Consider the following 17,868-nt stretch of genomic DNA (forward strand, 5'->3'; position numbering starts at 1 on the left):
GTTATCAAACCCAAAATGGACATAGTGGAGGCAATTCGCAATACTGCGTTCCCCAAAAGCATCCAAGATCTCAAATCCATTTTGGACCTCTCCGAATATTATTCCAAGTTTGTCAGAAATTATGCCTCCATTGTCGAACCCTTACGAAATTTGCTCAAATCCAGAACTTCTTTTGTGTGGTCCGATGCCTGTCAGTATTATTTTGAAACTGTCAAAGGAAGCATCATTACGGCCCCATCCCTGGGTAGATTTGACCCCAGCAAACCCACAATCCTTTGCACAGGCCCAAGCAATAAAGGTCTGGGAGCCAGTCTTACCCAAATTGTGGCTGGAAAAGAACAGATTGTTCCATTTGCCTCTCGAGCCCTAAAGGGTGCGAATTCAACAACTCTGTGGTGGAGAAAGAGGCACTTGCTTGCTTTTAGGCAATCAAACACTTTCGTTTTTTTTGTGGGGTATTCCATTTACTGTAAAAACCGACCACAAACCACTAATGTTTGTATTCACAACTAAAGGGGCAAATAAAACCACCCCCAGGATTGCCAGGTGGATTCTGTGACTTGAAGGCTACAATTTCAGTGTAAAGTACATGCCTGGTTCTCAAAACACGTTTTCAGATTTTCTATCCTGGTCTCCTTCTGTGGAAGAAAGTAATTCTGTTAGCTGTGATTGTGATGATGTGATTCTGCATCTTACCTGTTTGAATAAGGAGGAATGGGACCACGGTAAGCAAGCAGATGCAGAAATGAGTTCTATCAAAGAATTCATCAGAAATCTTTGGCCTGATAATAAAAGTGACGTTCCAACAACCTTATGCAAATTCTGGGAAGTAAGACTTGAGTTAAACATACAAGAAGGTTTGGTTTGCAGAGGGGAAAAAGTGATTCCACCGGAGAACTTGAGAGAGAAAATAGTGGAATTAGCACATCTGGGACATTTAGGGCGCAGTCTCACTAAGAACAAAATCAGATTGGACTACTGGTGGCCAGGCATGGATGCAATGACTGAAAATGTAGTGAAAAATTGTTTGGACTGTAGACACAGTAACAAAATTCACCAAACCCGCAAGCCTCCGCTTTCTCCTGTTGAAGTTCCTGATCGACCATGGTCCAAGTTAGCTCTGGTCATAATAGGTCCTCTCAACCTCAAAAGATTGAATAAACGCTTTATTTTAGTACTAGTGGACTATCACACTCGCTGGGTGGTCTACAAATGTGTTCATCAAATCGACACGAGTTCTTACACAGTTCTTAGAAAGAGTGTTCTTTGAAGAGGGGATACCAGACACACTCATAACAGACAATGGAGTGCAGTTTACTTCTGACAATATGAAAGCGTTTCTCTCTCGCAGGGGCATCACAAATCTGCCTTGTATTGTCCCCGTGCCAATGGGCTAGTGGAGCGGATCAACCGGGTGTTGAAAGAGTGCCTACAGAGAGCAGAAGTAATGGGGACACCAGCAAGTGTTGCTTTGATGGAGACAATTTGGGCTTATCGCACCACTCCCAATAGTGTGACTGGTTATTCCCCGTTCACCTCTCTCAAAGGAGGATTCCGAAAACTAAACTTTCTCCTCCTGTACTGTTAAATAATGACACCTGTGGTGAACTGCAATGAAATTTCAAGAAGAGTTGGCGAACACCAAGTCAAATACAAGATCAGCTACGATCAAACCAAGCACGTCAAAAACCAAATATTCAAAGAAGGGGATTGGGTCCGTGTGGACTTGCCCAAAGCATGCAGAAGAGAAGCGTCCAGGTTTTTCTGATCCTTGCAGAATATCTAGCGTGGGGAAAAATGTAGTTCATCTGGATAACGGTCAAACCTGGAGCATGGACAGAATCATTCCTGATAAACAAGGTGGTGACGTCGGCAATTGTGGGAGTCTAGAGAGAGAGAGTCAGATGCACTCGGTCCCAGGAGATCTCTGAGAACCAAAAGCACACCAGTGTGGATTGGAGACTATTGTGTTAAGTGATGGGTTTTTGCATAACATTGTTCTATCCTGCAATTTCTTAAGCAAGCTCGGTAAATGATTTTGTGTGTTTATGACATCCTTCATTTCCCCCCTGTTTCTGCTTCTTCCTTCCCTTCTCTCCTTCCATCCTCTCTTTACCCTTCTCCTTTACTCCACTCCAGCAGCCCTGTCTTTCTTCGCCTTATGCAGGGAGGTGTGTTGTAATCTCATCTCATTGGTACGTTCCGTTTCCCCCCCCCCCCCCCCCCCTCCCGCTCCTCCCGGTTGGTTTCTCCCTGCCAGTGTTTGCCAACATTCTACTGTGCCCTTCAGCTGACTGGAACCTGTGGTGGTGAGAAGAGTTCCTTTCTTACCTGCTTTTGGTCTTCATTATAACAACTATTTTATTGTAAAACTATTTGCACATTTTGCAGAACTCTATCTTACACTGTGTGTGATGCAAGTATAAAATAATGACTTACCTATTCACAGTGCTTTCTGTCAAAGGCTGTGACGTCATAGCAGTAAAAAAATACACATCACTATACACTGCACCAATCAAGATTTAATTCTGTGGCTCTCTGGTTACACATAGACCTTTGCAGTGCATTAACTAATAGAGGTTTCGTATTTGAAAATGCTAATAAATAAACAAAAAAAATAGAGGTTTCATAATGTCCTTCAGTGCATTTCCCACTAAGTACCAACTTTTTAAATGTATTTTTTCATTACGCTGCCGTTATTGGTGGAGAAAGACGTAAAAACGTACAGAATATTTTGGGGCTTATTTATAAGAGGCTTGCATTGCCAGAGGAAGCATCTCAACCATCCCTATGAGACAGTGCAAATCAAAGTCACGCTGCATGGCCTTATAGATGTGGAGTAAGACATAGCTGCGTAAGTCATTGTGTTGCCTTTTTATGCGTCCAGGAGGTGTTCCATGGGCTATGCCTGGGGTTCCCACGCAACACCTATGGATTTTGATGCTGCCCCATATTTAAAAAATCAAGTAAACCTGGGGCAACTCCATATACAGACGCTTCCCCAGCAGATGCGCATGGGGAGAAATTCTTTTATTTCTCCTCATTTGTTCCTCTTTCTATGTGTGCTGCATTCTGCAGCTTAACCCCTTCGCTGCGGCGTGAATTCTGCCGCAGCGCTGGGGGGGTTTGGGGTGAGCGCAGCGCCGCCATGCTCATGACGGAACCACGCCGTCATGAGTCACGGGCGAGCTGTGCTCATGACAGCGTGATTCTGTCATGACTCCACCCACTTGCGCTGATCGCCCGCACAGGCGGGGAAACAGCGCCGCGTGGGCGGAGCGGCCGCCAACGGCTGCAGCATGACGGAACCACTCCGTCATGAGCACATGGCGCCCGTGGCTCATGACGGAGTGGTTCCGTCATGAGCATGCAAGGGGTTAAATAGAAAGAGGAAAACAGCTCTTGGGATTGTTTTTGTGAAGGAAGGTGCCCCTTCCTGTACAAAAACAATCCTGCCTATGTTGGTGCTACGCAGCAATTTGTGTGCCAACGTAAGGCAAAAGGACAGGAATGCACTGTATTTCATAAATACAGTGCTTTCCACCTCTTTCACACTGCCATAAGGCAGCACAGCAAGAAGATTTACAGCGCTGCCCTATGCCAATTCCTCATAAATGAGGCCCTTTGTATTTAGCTACACCTTTGACTTCACTCCCACGCTCACTGACCTTTGACTTACTAAACACTGTTTGCTATTATTTTTCCACCATAACAATTATTTGCTGTGGGAATTTGGGGCGTTTATGATTGTTGATAGTTGGCGATGATGAGGAGTACCAGGTTCTAGAAAGTTTTATCAGAAGGGGGTCCTTGTACCTAAAATAATTTGACAAGGGGGTCTCGGCATTAAAAAGTTTGAAGACCTCTGTCCTAGAGCCACAGTGCTTTTCTGAGCCTCCTCCACAGCCTCAGTGCACTTCGGAACCCCCCGCAACCTCAGTGCTCCTCTGAGCCTTCTGCAGCCTCCGTGCTCCTATGAGCTGCCTGCAGCCTCTGAGCTCACTGCAGTCTCAGTGCTCCTATGAGATCCTTGCAGCCGCAATGCTCAACCGAGCCCCCTGCATCCTCAGTGATTCCCTGAGCCCCCTGCAGTCTAGATGCACTTCTGAGCTTCCTGCAGCCTCAGTGCTCCCGTTAGCTCCCCGCGACTTCAGTGCTCCTCTGATCCCCCTGCAGTGTCATGTAGTTCCACTTATCAGTAGGAACTGCATGTTTTGTGGACTGAATAAATGTTGGGATTGTACCGGACTGTACCGTGCTCCCCCTAAGGATATGCTGTCCCATTGACAAGCTAGCTCATAGTGCCATCATAAACCCCCCTAAACCAGAGAGGGAGCAGATAATTCAGGCAACCACTAAGCATGACAAACCTGATCCCTCTGCAATTGTGGTGACAGATTTTGAACCCTTTTGCTCACACTTGTGCTCTCTTTCGCTCAGAGAAATATACACATAATATACAAAGGGACGTTTTCATTATTTATTTAACCAACGTGATTCTTGTATAGAATATATGCGCTGCAGTGATCAATAGACAGAAGCTTATGAAAGTTCTTAGAAATATCATGACAATGAATAAAATAAAAATGTTCTCCATATTGCGTCCCCTAACCTAAGTGTCTTTGGTGTATCTGTATTTTCTGCCAAGAATACCTGTGCTGGATGAGCCAACCTAATTACTTGTAGGGAAAGAGTGTAGGACTCCGTCTTGGTCACAAGCTGGACACCCCTCTCAGAAATCTGTCAACTGCTTTGCAAAAGCATCAGCGTGGAGAGACCTCTCGATAACAGCAGAAGTACCAGCACCCAGATACAAATATTTATAACAAAAGGCATTCTTTCCCTGGGTTGAGATTGAAATTGTAATGTTTGTGTGCGATTGATAGTTATTTCGCCATATACACAAAAAAAACAAGTGCATATGCACAACGTATGTGTAGGCCGGCCTTGTACGCAGTGTCGAAGCAATTCGATAGTGTTCTTCTGAAGTTGACTTGAGTAAGCAATAGTATTCTTCTGAAGTTGACTTGAGTAAGCAAGGTTGGTGTTTCCAAGAAACTAATCCAAGCTGTCACGCATGGAAATGTGTGTCAAAAGTCTATATGAAAAAGTAAGGGCAATTTTGGGAGGAGTCTGTGTTCATGTAAAATGGCAATGTTTCCTTCTAGGCCTAATGTGGCCACATGACCCACTCCTAGGACAGAACTCGACTATGAGACTATCAAATGATAAAATCTGATCACTAAAAGTGCAACAGCCTATATAAAGGAGTAGGAGGAGGTCTGTGCCTTATGATCAATAAAAGTGTTTCGGAAAATAATTCCCAAGAGCCAAGCTACTTTTCATAGCATCATGTGTTTTTTAATTCTTAATACAGAAATACGCTCCAAAAAAAGGGGTTACTCTTGTTTTGAAGCGTATTTCTGGCTTAAGAATTAAAACAAAACACAGAAAAATAATCAAACCTCTGTGCAAATGTCTTTGAACTACCTTGTGGTGGTGTGGGGCAGTGTTCCCATTGTGTGTAGGTAAAAACTGCACGAGGAATACTAGCTTTGTGTAGAAAATGTTGGAAATAAAACATTTTATCATAGTTAGCTATACCATCATATAACTCGTCACAAGAAAACACAGCAGAATGCTTTAGATCTTCTAGCATTTCATGCACTGTATCCGCCCCAATCATCAGAAACAGTACTAGGGGTGATATTATAATTTATGGAAATTTTAAACAAATGTGAAATTTGTAAAAGTACAGTGAGACCATAAACATCAAATGATACCCTATCCCAGTGGTTCCCAAAAGTTTTCAACCCGCGCCTCCCTTGACCCATTGGCCATTGCCCGTGGTGCCCCACTGTTACTTTTTTGGAGGCTCGGTGAGGGATTTAAGCTCGGCCTTGGGATTTCTTGCATTTTACTCCCTGAAAATAATTGGGATGAAGCTGATGACGGTTTTATATCCTATACGCAGTGGGTTTCATGTTACTAAGGCGGCTCCTCTAATAAAATATTACTAGTTACACTTCTTTGCCCATGCCTTTTAGAGTACCCTCTCAAACGTTTTTATCCCACTCAAAGTGCTAGATAGGCCCCATTGCCAAAGTGTTTCTGCGCTTGAAGAATATTTGCATGCACTACTATTTCTACCCAGGTCATATGTACCAACACACCTGTCTCAGCAGGGTGACTCACGATTTTTTTAACCCACATACAGCTTTATTTTTTATGTCTCCTCCCTAGAATTGCCTCCAAATCAATGCAAGTAAAATAAATTCCACTGATATTTTTTTTGAAACGTCCCTCTTTCTTGATTCCAAATGTTGGCATTATGCCGTAAATGGTGTTTTACTTCCCTGTGCTCAAGGAGAGAGCAGGCTTATCTGGAAATATGTGTGTACTGAAAGAAATGTGTACTGGAAGTACCTATGATTCAACTACAAATGTCAAAACTTAATAATACTTAGTGTGTTTAATAGACAGGACAAATGTACTTTTCTGATAACTTGCATTGGTGTAAAATGCACTTGGAAAAAACTATTAGTCTAAAAAAATTAATCGGGCATCTTCTGCTTCCTTTGGGAGTGTTGGAATATGGAGGTCCTCTCCCGCAACTTGCCATCAGTTAAGTACTACGTTTACAGCTTTAGGCATGTCACTTACAAATCATCTACATCATGCTTTTAAGTCTAATAAGTTTAACTGAAGCAAACAGACCATTCAATATTAAAAGCATTAAAGTGCTTGGTGTGCAGCTACTCTGGCTGGGTTTGAGGGCTCCCCAGGGAGCCACTGCGCACAGTTTGGGAACCACTGCCATATCCCATACAATCTCATCTGGACCTGGAGCAGCTGAAATGTTCCCCAGGGAAAGGTCTCTTTGTTCACAGTTTAATGATGCGTGTAGTTTCAGAACCAAGTTCACCATTTGTACTGCTGAGTGTTCTTGTCCATTCAGAAGCAGAAAGAACACTGTCACAAACCAATCAAAAGGACCAGGAAAAGTAATGCAATTGTAATCCAAAGGTGTAACCACGGAGAAACGAAGTATGTTCTTTTCAGCCAAACACAGAAAACACCCACCTTTAGTCAGAAAGGTAGAGGTGGTGAAGGTGGTAGTTCTTCAGATGCTTCAGAGTAGAAGTCCTCATAATGAATTAATTAGCCAGAAGCTATCCGGGCTATCTTTGGTAGCTCAGCAAGTTGTTTCATACTTGATAAACTCGATCTGTGGTATGTTGAGGTACACCATGTTCTTTTCAAGATTTCAAATTAAAATTTGTGTTTTTGTACTTGTTGACTGTACAGTTGTCATAGTTGTTGCAACAGGTAGAAGACATACTTCATTGTTGTTTAGTGTTGTCTCTAGTTGGAGAGAGCAGGCTTAATTTATAATGAGTTTCCATCTGAACTTCCTGCACGGTAGCGAGAGGAGACTGGTAGCCACCCAAGAACCCACATGGCTTACTGTTGAGAATCTGCCACCTAGTGTGGTTTGATCAGATCAATGGAGACAAACCTTTTGTCCTTGACAGGTAAGGGGCAGAAGGAGTGCAGTTCTCATACCTTCAACAGCCAGGGCAGATAAAGGCACTCTGTAGGATGGCCCAAACTCTTTCTTCTCCACATTCTTTTATCTGACCAGATCCCCCAACCTTCGGGATCCAGCCAGGCCTTGCTGGAACTACCTTACCTTCTCCAGTGGTAGTGCGTTTTACTTGGACATTGCTTTGTTCGACCCAGAAATCATTCATTTCCTATAAAACAGCCAAACATTCATTGCTGTCAAATGGGGTTTCCACCACCACTGTTCTGGCATTGTAAACATCTGGGACCCACATCGTAACCCCAAACAAGATTCCATAGGGAGTCCGAACACCTAGAGATTTTCTTGGCATGTTATTTAAAGCTCTGTGGATCCCATATAGGTGATAGACCCAACTGCGACCTGAGCCTAGGACCCTTGCTGTTAAAAACTGCTTTTATTCATGGTGTTTCCTCTCCAGAACTGCATTTCTCTTGGGATGGTATGGAGACGAGAAACGCAGGGTAACACCCACCCTTCCCATGACCTCTCTGTAACCCCTAGAGCTAAATGCCAGACCCTGGTCAGGATGTAATGTGCCAACTGCGTCTGTTGTGATAAAGACTCACGGATCCTTTTTAACAGTTCTGGCATCAGCCGATCACTGTGGCCACACCCAAAAGAATCGAGCGTAGAAATCCACTGTTACCAATGTATACTTGTAAGTCAGGTCTGATGATACGGTGCCCCAATGGTCTAAGTAAACACAAGCCAATGGCTCATTTGAAATTAGTAGAGACGTCTGTGGCATATGTGCCATGTATGAACCCTTCATTTGCTGGCAGATGTCACATCTGAGGACAAGTCCTTGGTCTGTAAAGACCTGGCCACCAATAGTATTGCTACAGTTATGAAATTTAGCAGCCACTCTGCATGTGCAGAAGCCAGACTCTGGTGCTGCTAGAATTAACCCCAGTCTATTACCGTTTGGTATTACACTATCACCCACTCCTGGAATCTGAGCATACGGTATGTTCTGTGCATCTAACTTGTAGGAGTACTTGAGTGGAAAGCCTTTCAGCAGGTGTGTGTCGGAACGAGCAGCTTTGACGTCCATCATGTTATCTCGTACTAGACCGAGTGATTGCAGCAACCAAAGCAGTGCAAGCTGTTGCGGCTTCATCAGCCATGGAATACCCTGCGATGTGAACAGCAACATGTTGATGGCTCTGTGTATGTCTGGCAAGAGCCCGCTGCAAAAATTCTTTCAGCTTTGCCACTTGTTCCAAAAGCAGCATGTGCTTTGCTTTGCAACCCTTTGAGTCTCTGAATCCATTCTGGCTCCAGAAATGTACATATTCCTTTTGTGACTGCACACAATAATACGGATTGCACACTATAAGTGTGGGGAATATAGCATCAGTATTTTGTAGTGTTATGTTATGTTATGTTAGATGAACTTCTATAGAGCACGACTCATCCGGGGGCATTTCGGCGCTTGCTAAAGTTATCCCAAGACTGGAAGGAACAGGACACTGTTTTTTTTAAAAAGGAAGGCTTTTAGCGGTTTCCTAAAAGTGGTATACACTGTAATTCTGCGAAGAAAGTCTGGAAGCTCATTCCAGGATCTAGGTACCAAGTATGAAAAGGACGTTCCTCCAGAACGGCATAACCTGATACGTGGCACTTGTAGAAGAGCCCGCGCACCGGACCGCAAATTTCTGATAGGAGCATACTTAACAAGTCTCTTTTGGAGATATCTGGGGCCTCTACCGCTGAGTGCCGAATACGTAAGGCAGCAGATCTTAAAAAACGCTCTTTTCCTCACTGATAGCCAGTGGAGTTCTCGCAGCAAGGGGACCGATGCGGAACCTGATGGACGGTTCATAACCATCCTAGCTGCCGTATTTTGGATGAACTGGAGTTTACTCAACAAGGTCTCTCCTGCCCCGGCCAGTAGGGCATTGCCATAGTCCAGGCAACTGATGACCATTGCCTGAACCAAGGTTTTACGATGGATTGTGGGCAGAAAAGGAAGAATTTTACCCAACAGACGCAGGTTGTAATAGCAAGAGCTCGTTGTCGCAGCTATATGGTCCCTCATAGATAGACTGATCTAATTTTAGCCCCAGATTTTTAACACATCGAGTCGGAGTAGGGGCAACTCCCAATTTGGCCGGCCACCAGTCATCTGACCAGCTGACAGTTGCTTTACCTATCAGCATTAGCTTAGTTTTGCCGGGGTTCCACTGGAGACAGTTCCGAGACATCCAATTTGAGATTTCAAGCATTCCTCTGGCAAATCGAGCTTTCTCTGCTACTGGGTCCAAGCCAACCGGGAAGATGAGCTGAGTATCATCAGCATAAGAGATGATTTCAAAGCCCGATTTTTCCGCTATCCCGGCTAACGGGGACATATAGATATTAAATAGGGTCGGACTTAGGCTCGACCCCTGGGGTACGCCTTTATCTAGAGGGATTGAATCTGACAAGTGTGGCCCGAGCATGATTGTCTGAGATCTTCCTGTCATAAAGTTACGTAGCCAATTTAAGGCTCTACCCTGGATACCACAGGATTCCAATGTCTCGGCTAGCATTTTGTGGGAGATGGTATCGAAGGCTGCGGAGAGATCCAGCAGAATCAATATTGCCGAGCCCCCTACATCCATTTGTAGCCTAAGCGAATCCGTGACTGCCACAATTGCAGTCTCGGTGCTGTAGCCCGGTCGGAACCCAGATTGTGATGGGTCCAATATTTCATTTAGTTCTAAATATTGGCTTAGTTGTTTATTTACCATGCCTTCCAGTGCTTTCCCCAATAAAGGTAAAAGAGAGATTGGGCGGTAATTACCAAGTTCTTGCGGGTCTGCCTTAGGTTTCTTCAGGATGGGACGCAGATATGCCTCCTTCCATGTTCTTGGAATATTCCCCGATTGAATAGATAGGTTATTTAGTTGGAGAATAACTGGCGCACAACTGGCTGCTAACAGAGCCATCGTTTTGGGAAGGCAGAGATCAGTTGGTGAGCCAGATTTAGCTGAGGTGAGTGCATTGGAGACTTCCTCAAGAGTAATTGGAGCGAAACTCTCCAAAGTGCTGCCTGTCCTTTTTTCCAGCTCCCTACAACCAAGAACATCAGGGTGGGGCACATTTTGAGATGGAAAGTTTGCATAGATTTTGGCAATCTTGTCTTGAAAATAACTGGCTAACTGGTTACAAAAGTCCTGTGTTACCACAGGGGATTGACTGCTGGCCTGAGGAGATACAAATTATTTTTATCTATACTAAAGAGCACCTTGGGGGTATTCGCCGCCCCTTCATTTTGATTGAGGATGAATTGGCGTCTTGCCCGTTTTAGGTTAAGATAAGAGGTCAAGGAAAGTTTATACAGCCTTCTATCTTGGACTTCTTTGCTGACACGCCAAACTCTTTCTAATCTTTTACATTTAGACTTTTCCATCCTGAGCTCAGCGGTGTACCAGGGGGCTGACGGGCGGTTTAACCGCAGAGTCATGTTCTTTTTGGGAATGACTGCATCCAAGGCAGTAGACAACGCCTTGTTGAAATCCTCTAACGTTAACTCATTTCCCATCTCCATTTTTCCTTTCTCTTGGTGAAAGACCTCCTCAAAGCGTTCAACTGTGAGATTACGCCAAGATCTGAGCATTAATTGTTTCTTTGCCAGGCTAGGGGCAGTAGGCTTAGGGCAGCACAACTAGACAGCAAAACTAACCATCGCATGGTCTGACCATGTAAGCGGCTCTGGAGGGCTACAAGCTAGGTTGTTTATGTTAGCAAAAATAAGATCTAATGTGACCAGCATCGTGAGTCGGACCAGTCACTCTTTGGGTCAGGCCAAGCAACGTGCCAGTACTAGAGCATTTAATTCTGGCAGCAGTGCTATGCTGTTAACTAGTGACTGCATGTAGGTCTTCTCAGGATGGAATCCTCCATTATGCATATGCCCTTTCACCATTGTGCATGCTGCTGAGTATTGGCGCTTTGTTTCTACAGAAAGCTGAGCAGAACCATCTGTGTAAATGATATAATTGTAGCAATCTAGAGGCATTATTTAATTAGTCGGAGGATATTCTTGTACGTACTGCAGGAAGGCTCGTATTTGTAGTGCAGAATCAAATCTGTAATCTGCCTCTGTTGCGGGTGGGAGTTGGCCCATTGTATCCATTGTGGATGTAGAGCTTTAGCATTCGGAACACTTGCTCTGGTGACCGCCTTTAAAATTGGTACCGGGGTCACAACAATTATGTGTTTCCCTTGAGCCAGGGCTCGCTGTTTCACCACAGCAGTCTGTACTGCCGTTAGTATTTTTTCTCTAGGTGCAAAACCCATTTAAGCATTGGTATGTAAATGCTAATTGTATGCAATCTGTACTGTTGCCTTCATTAAATGAGACATTAGTGTATCCTGATCTACCCCGGATGACGCAGTTCACCAAGTTTGTCTTGTCGTGTTTACACGTTTGTGGAGATTTTTTGGAAGATATCATGTCCGCTTGTGCAGAACATAGATTTTCTGTATGTTCCTGTGTCCAGTGTGTGCTTGAAAATTCAGGACACATCAAATAGTAGAACAGTTTTACCCGTTCTGCGTAATCTGGAATGTATGTCCTTCCAATATGGATTACTAATCTCTTCAAAGTCACTGGAGGTTGGAGTATTGCACATTGTTGTTTTGTATTTCTGCTGCACAATGTTATTCATTAGTGCTGTACTGTGTGCATTTTGTTCTGCAAATGTCTGAGCAGCTGTGTTTAAATGTCTGTTAACTAATACTAGATTATATGAATGATCTGGTTTCATGATGTGAAACAAAGAATTATTCATGGAGGAGTTGCACCTTTCTATCATGCCTTGGTATTAAAGTTGTTCTAGGATTTCCCTAACTTGTTGTTTAGCTTCATTTTTATTGAATACTTTCTTTGAGGTTGTAGGGTTGTCTGCAATGGAAGATAAGGGGAACCATTATCCCACCCCAACATGGTTGCGGTATAACGCAGGAGCTAGTGCCCACTCCTTGAGGTATGAATGTTTACCTGATTCTGGGACGAGGTCAAAGAAATTTGGTAAGATTACTGTTTCCCCATTTGAGCAATTCATTACGAAATAAGGTGGCCAATCTTTTTCAGACAGAAGAATATTGTAACCTTGAGTGAGGTCCTCCCAAAATAGGACATTAATGAACTTTATTTGGACTTCGTATAGATGATGTGGAACACTCTTCCTGGTATCTGGTTTTCCACTGTGATGCACTCACTCAGTGCTACTCCCACCGGGCAATCAGGTTCTGGCAAACTATTGTGACTTCTGCCATGCCGTCCAGCATTGTCACTGTCCATTCCCTGGCCGGAAGCAGACTCCTCAATATCCGAGGAATGCCTGATCTTGTTTCATAATGTAGTTGGAGTTCGTTGCGAGTCCTTCTTCGGTTTCTCGTGCTCCTCCAATCTTCAGCTCTGACTGTCCTCCTCTCTCCGAATGTTTGTCAGATGATTCCTGAAAGGAACAAGACAAACGTGTATCAGTATCCTGATACCTGACAGGCGATCTAACATTATTACAGTTTTGCAAGTTATAATGTTTCTTAGTGGATTCCTGTTTAGGAGACCCACCTTGTGATTTTGTTTTGTCTTTATTTTCCTTGTTATACCACTTCTTCTTTGTGGAAGAGTCAGTTGCTTGCTTAGTTATCCTTTCCAGAATTACTCTATAATGGTGGGTTCCCAGGCCTGGTTCTCAAATTATCTCTATCAAGCACAGCATAGGTTTCTTAGATAATTTTAGGTAATTCGCGCTCCTGCTGTGCAGGAGTCAAATCCCTCAGGCGTTGGCTTATAGCTAATTCTGCTGCTTCTCCTCTAATGTTGCTCAACATTCTGGGAAGATGCTGCTGCAAAGTTGCCCTTCAGTTTCATCCCCAGGTCTAGGACCGGTGCTGCCCTGTACTCATTCTGAATGTATTTCAGCACTTCAGGCAGAGCAGCCAGAGAAGGGGTACCATGTGTTCTGGCTTATAATGCAGCAAATACCTACCCAAACTGGAGCAGTCTTCCACAGAGGGAGCCATCCCCATTGGCAAGCAAATAGATAATATTCAGTTTTTTCTTCTGGCACATATGGGGAAATATTGCTTCAACCTGATTTGTTTTTTGTGCAACCCAAGACTGAATTTCTTCCCTCTTTGCAGGAGCCTTTCCCATAACTGCATTCAGTGTTTGTGGGCTCATGCACGGTGAAACAAATTGTGGTGGTTCAGCTTGAACAGCCCATGCTGGAATAAGAGTTTGTGTTCTCACCACGAACGACATCTGTATATTGTTACTAGATTAGCGTATAATCCCTGCATCTGAGCTGCGGACTGATTGTTGATACCAGAATGCGATGTGTATCCGGCTAGGACTGTCCATGTCGCCCCCTCATTGCTGAGTGGGCCCAGTCTCACGTTTGCTATTGTGTATGGGAGAGCACCTTCAAACTAATTGATGTGTTCTTGGTAAATTAATGATATCTCCATATTTTCATAAGGAGCATTGTCTGGTATTTCGTCCTCCGTGTAGGTGTGAAATAATCGTGTTACATCGTCTGCAGCTGTGAATGTAACCCACAAATAGAACACCTCTGTCCTATATGCTTCGTGTACTGCAACCACAAAGGTAACATCCCCACCTTCTAGTGTGAGACCATGTTGTAGTGGTTTCTGAGTAATTGCATACCTGCATTTCTCAGCGATGTTTGTGCCATATATGCGAAATGTAGGTAGAGCCACTGGGAATTAGACCCTATTAAGCTGGAACTACCAACTGGCAATACATAGAGTATACCCACTCAGCTGAGGAGGATATTCCCAACCACCACAGACATCTCTGGTTAAAAGGTGTGTAGGGGTCTCTGAGAAGGCACAATTGAACAACTCACTTGATCATGCATAATAAGAACCCAACCAACATTGGTATTCATGTAGTGTAGTTTCCAGTAATCAGTAGGAACTGCACGTTTGTGAACGGCATAAACTTTGGGATGATACCAGACTGATTCAGTGCATCCCCTCAGTATATGGTGTCTAATGGACCAGCTTGTTCACAGTACTGTGGTAAATATTTCATTACCGGTACTATTTTTATGCGGTAAAGTCTAGTAAGAATAACTCAGTAAATATAAGAGGCAGAATCCGTGGTATTAGAGGTTTTTAAAAGGCTTTATTCCTATACAAAGGAATACAATTCGAATTGCAGGCTTCTATTCCATCACCACGAAAGTTCAGGAAGGAAGGGCATACATTATTGACAGATAATCAGTTTTATAGGAAAATGCATTACAGTGAAACAGATGCAAGAGGCGTAACAGCTGATAATACAGATAAACTGTGCATACGTAACTAATAGAGGCGGACATATGGGCGTAATTTAATAAACGTCATTATACATGATGTCACAAGTGGGTGGATCCATAAAAGAATCCTGCAATGTCAGCAGAAATATTTGGCAGAGATGTGCGCGCAGCCGCATGACGTGTGATTGACGTGCAACTAGAGGGTGAAGGGGACTTGACATTTAGCTCTACATGTGGAGACAGAAGTCTGGGGGTCATGTCAACCTAATCCCAAATCATATCTAATATCCTATGTTTAAAGAACTGTGTTATCCAAAAGGAAAGGTCTCTAGGATAGAATCTATTCTATACTGACTGTTAGTACGTGTACAAACGTCTAAATGTCTACATGAAATGCGAGGGGGTAGGAATATTCCATGGTAACGGGGGCTATGAATTACTTGCATGTGGACAGCGAGGCCTGGCCCTTTGCACGGTAGCTGGAGGAATGTTTACCTAAACTACTAGACAGGAATGCATCGGATGAGGAGCGGAGTAGATAATCTTGAAGGTGAAATACAGTTTTTGGCAGGCAACAGGCTGGATCAGGCACCGTTAGCCGCGCAGGGAGTAGGACAAAGTTCATGGATACAGATGTAGGCTCAGACTGGAGCTTTCAGAGGCAGAAGGCAGGAAAAGACTTGATGACAGAATTCTGGGCCTACTCGCCTGAATCTGTAAAATGTGGAAAGTGAACCACATAAAGTCGGTGGCCTTTCAAACTTAGGAATGGAATATTTGACCCATTCATGGCGGATCTGAAAGAGGACATGTTGACGGTGGACGCACATGTATTTGCGTCTTCAAAACTGGAACTGGAGGGAACATACATGTACTTATAGCATGCACATGGAGCCGTTGGGGTCTACGATAGGGGACATAACTGATCACAAAACTCATATTTCCTCATTCCCTCCTTGTCCCCTACGGACCCTCAGAAGATATCGATCTTCATTAATCCATCGATCTGTTCATATAGCATCATTTGTTCTTCTTTCTTCTTCCGGGATCTTGAACGAAAACTTGGATGTGGGATACACGATGTGGCACACAGACCACAAATCGCTGGCCCACATTGTAGACATAAGCAGCAACTGAATAGTATGAGAAAGCCAATACCTAGGAAGGATAGCATTCTCCATCCCCAGGCTGACAACACGCTCCAAAACCAACCGGACCAAGTCCAGGTGCCTGGACTCTGGTGTATCTGGCTTATAATCTTATGAAGGCGGGTTATGGCTTTATATACCGACGGCGAATTTTCTGGTATGAAAATGCAGCAACTTGATCCGATGACCCTACAAGCTCCGCCCCTATCGGCCAGGATGACGTCAAGGACAAGACGATTTTGAAGCACAACAATCCGCATAGCAGACTGCTCTTCTGTTAATTTGCCTAAGGCGGAAATAGTCTCGTTCACTACTGCTTCAAGGGTTCTGGTTAATCTACGTATCAGCTTACTATTAGTGACTGTACCTATATAGGGAAAGAACCCTTTATTGAAATCTGTGTATTTTTCCCATGCTGTTTCAGTGTAATCGACAATTGGGAGATCTCTCTGTTGTCTATTGTGTACTAAATGGGTATTTCTGTGATAATCAGGAGGAGCTAGGAAAACAGGTGGTAGAAGGAATGCTATGTAACAGGTACCATCCCAATCTAAAGGTAGACATATATATGCGGTCTGGCCACATATGAAGTAGGAATGATGGGAAGCTCTAAATGTAGACTTGCCTTGATCACTGAATTGTATTACAGTGGTGCATTTACTATGGCCCATGTGTATGGAACCATTCTTTCTTACACTTAATTCCCCTTTTACTGGGAATACTGACATGGCGGGCAAGATTGGTGTAGCTTCGGATTCAACGTTCAGGATCATGAGGTTAAGTGTAAAATTACCTAATCCATATACTTCATTTTCTAGATCAGTTCCTGTTCTCTTGGGAAGTCCCTCCTTGTTAGGGTAGCAGACTTTAAGCAAAACTAGGTTCAGGTTTCCCCATACCCAGTTGTCTTGATAAACTGCGGAATTTGAATCTAGGGAATTAATCAAACTAAACCATGCTCCACAGGAGCCATTGTGTGTGAACGGATAGGGAAAGAGGGGCAAAACTCCCTTATAGTTCTGATAGGGAGGGAGTCGGCCACATATCCAACAATTTGTGGCATTGCTGGTCTGATGGGAATGATGTAACATACTAATGAATGTGTTGTTGCGCAGCGCAAATCTATAGGACAACTCATGCGAAGGTAATTCGCTAAAAGAATGTTCTGCAGTTACATTGTAAGCACGCTTAAGAATAGGGTAATACATGTGCAATAGTATGCTGGAAAAGATGATCAGAAGACTTAGAAAAAACAAAATTAATAATGTTACTGTGCAGTGACTACGAAGTGATTTACAATACGCATGCTTTTTAAGCTGCATCTGTTGATTTCTTTCTCTATTCCGGTCTAGAGGATACATGTCAGAGACAAATTCAACCGATTCACCTTGGAGAGGACTTAAACAATCAAATTGTCTGACTTGCTAGACCTTAATTTTAGTTTGTAAAGTTCTGGTTTTGGCTGCTCAACCAAGGGGAGCTTTGAGTCTGTCTGTGAGGGAATACAAGGTTGAGTATTCACACTGGATGGTAGTCCATAAAATTTCTTGATATGACTCGAGTGCAACCACCCTTTACGTCCCTCGATCTTCACGGCTGTCCTTGTAGTTAGTAGAACTAGCTTCGGCGACTTCCACCTAGGCTCCAGTTGGGTCTTCCGGTCAAAATTCCGGACCAGAACCAGGTCACCAGGAACCACGTCATGGGGCTTCCCCTCAGTATTATCGGGAAAAGCTGCGGCTACCTGTGAACGACAAGATTGTAGTGCAGACATCAAGGAAGCCAGGTAATCTGTCAGCATATTACAGTCAACATCAGTGATTTTGCGAGGTATAGGCGTCCCCCACAT

General features: G+C 43.8%; 1 protein-coding gene across 3 annotated transcripts in view; it reads left to right on the forward strand.

The window, feature by feature from the left end:
* LOC146830221 (uncharacterized) overlaps positions 1-17,868 on the forward strand; it is a 73,655-nt gene that overhangs the window by 42,181 nt on the left and 13,606 nt on the right. Inside the window, exon 1 of one of the 3 annotated variants that reach the window (XM_085604431.1) lies at positions 12,475-12,564. The exons of the other annotated variants lie outside the window; for them this stretch is intronic. The gene's annotated coding sequence lies outside the window, so the exon portion shown is untranslated. Of the gene's footprint in view, positions 1-12,474; positions 12,565-17,868 lie in introns of those variants that run through there. 3 annotated transcript variants of the gene reach the window in all.

This window comes from Triturus cristatus, chromosome 5_1, assembly GCF_964204655.1.
Source record: "Triturus cristatus chromosome 5_1, aTriCri1.1, whole genome shotgun sequence".
Classification (NCBI taxonomy): Eukaryota; Metazoa; Chordata; class Amphibia; order Caudata; family Salamandridae; genus Triturus; species Triturus cristatus.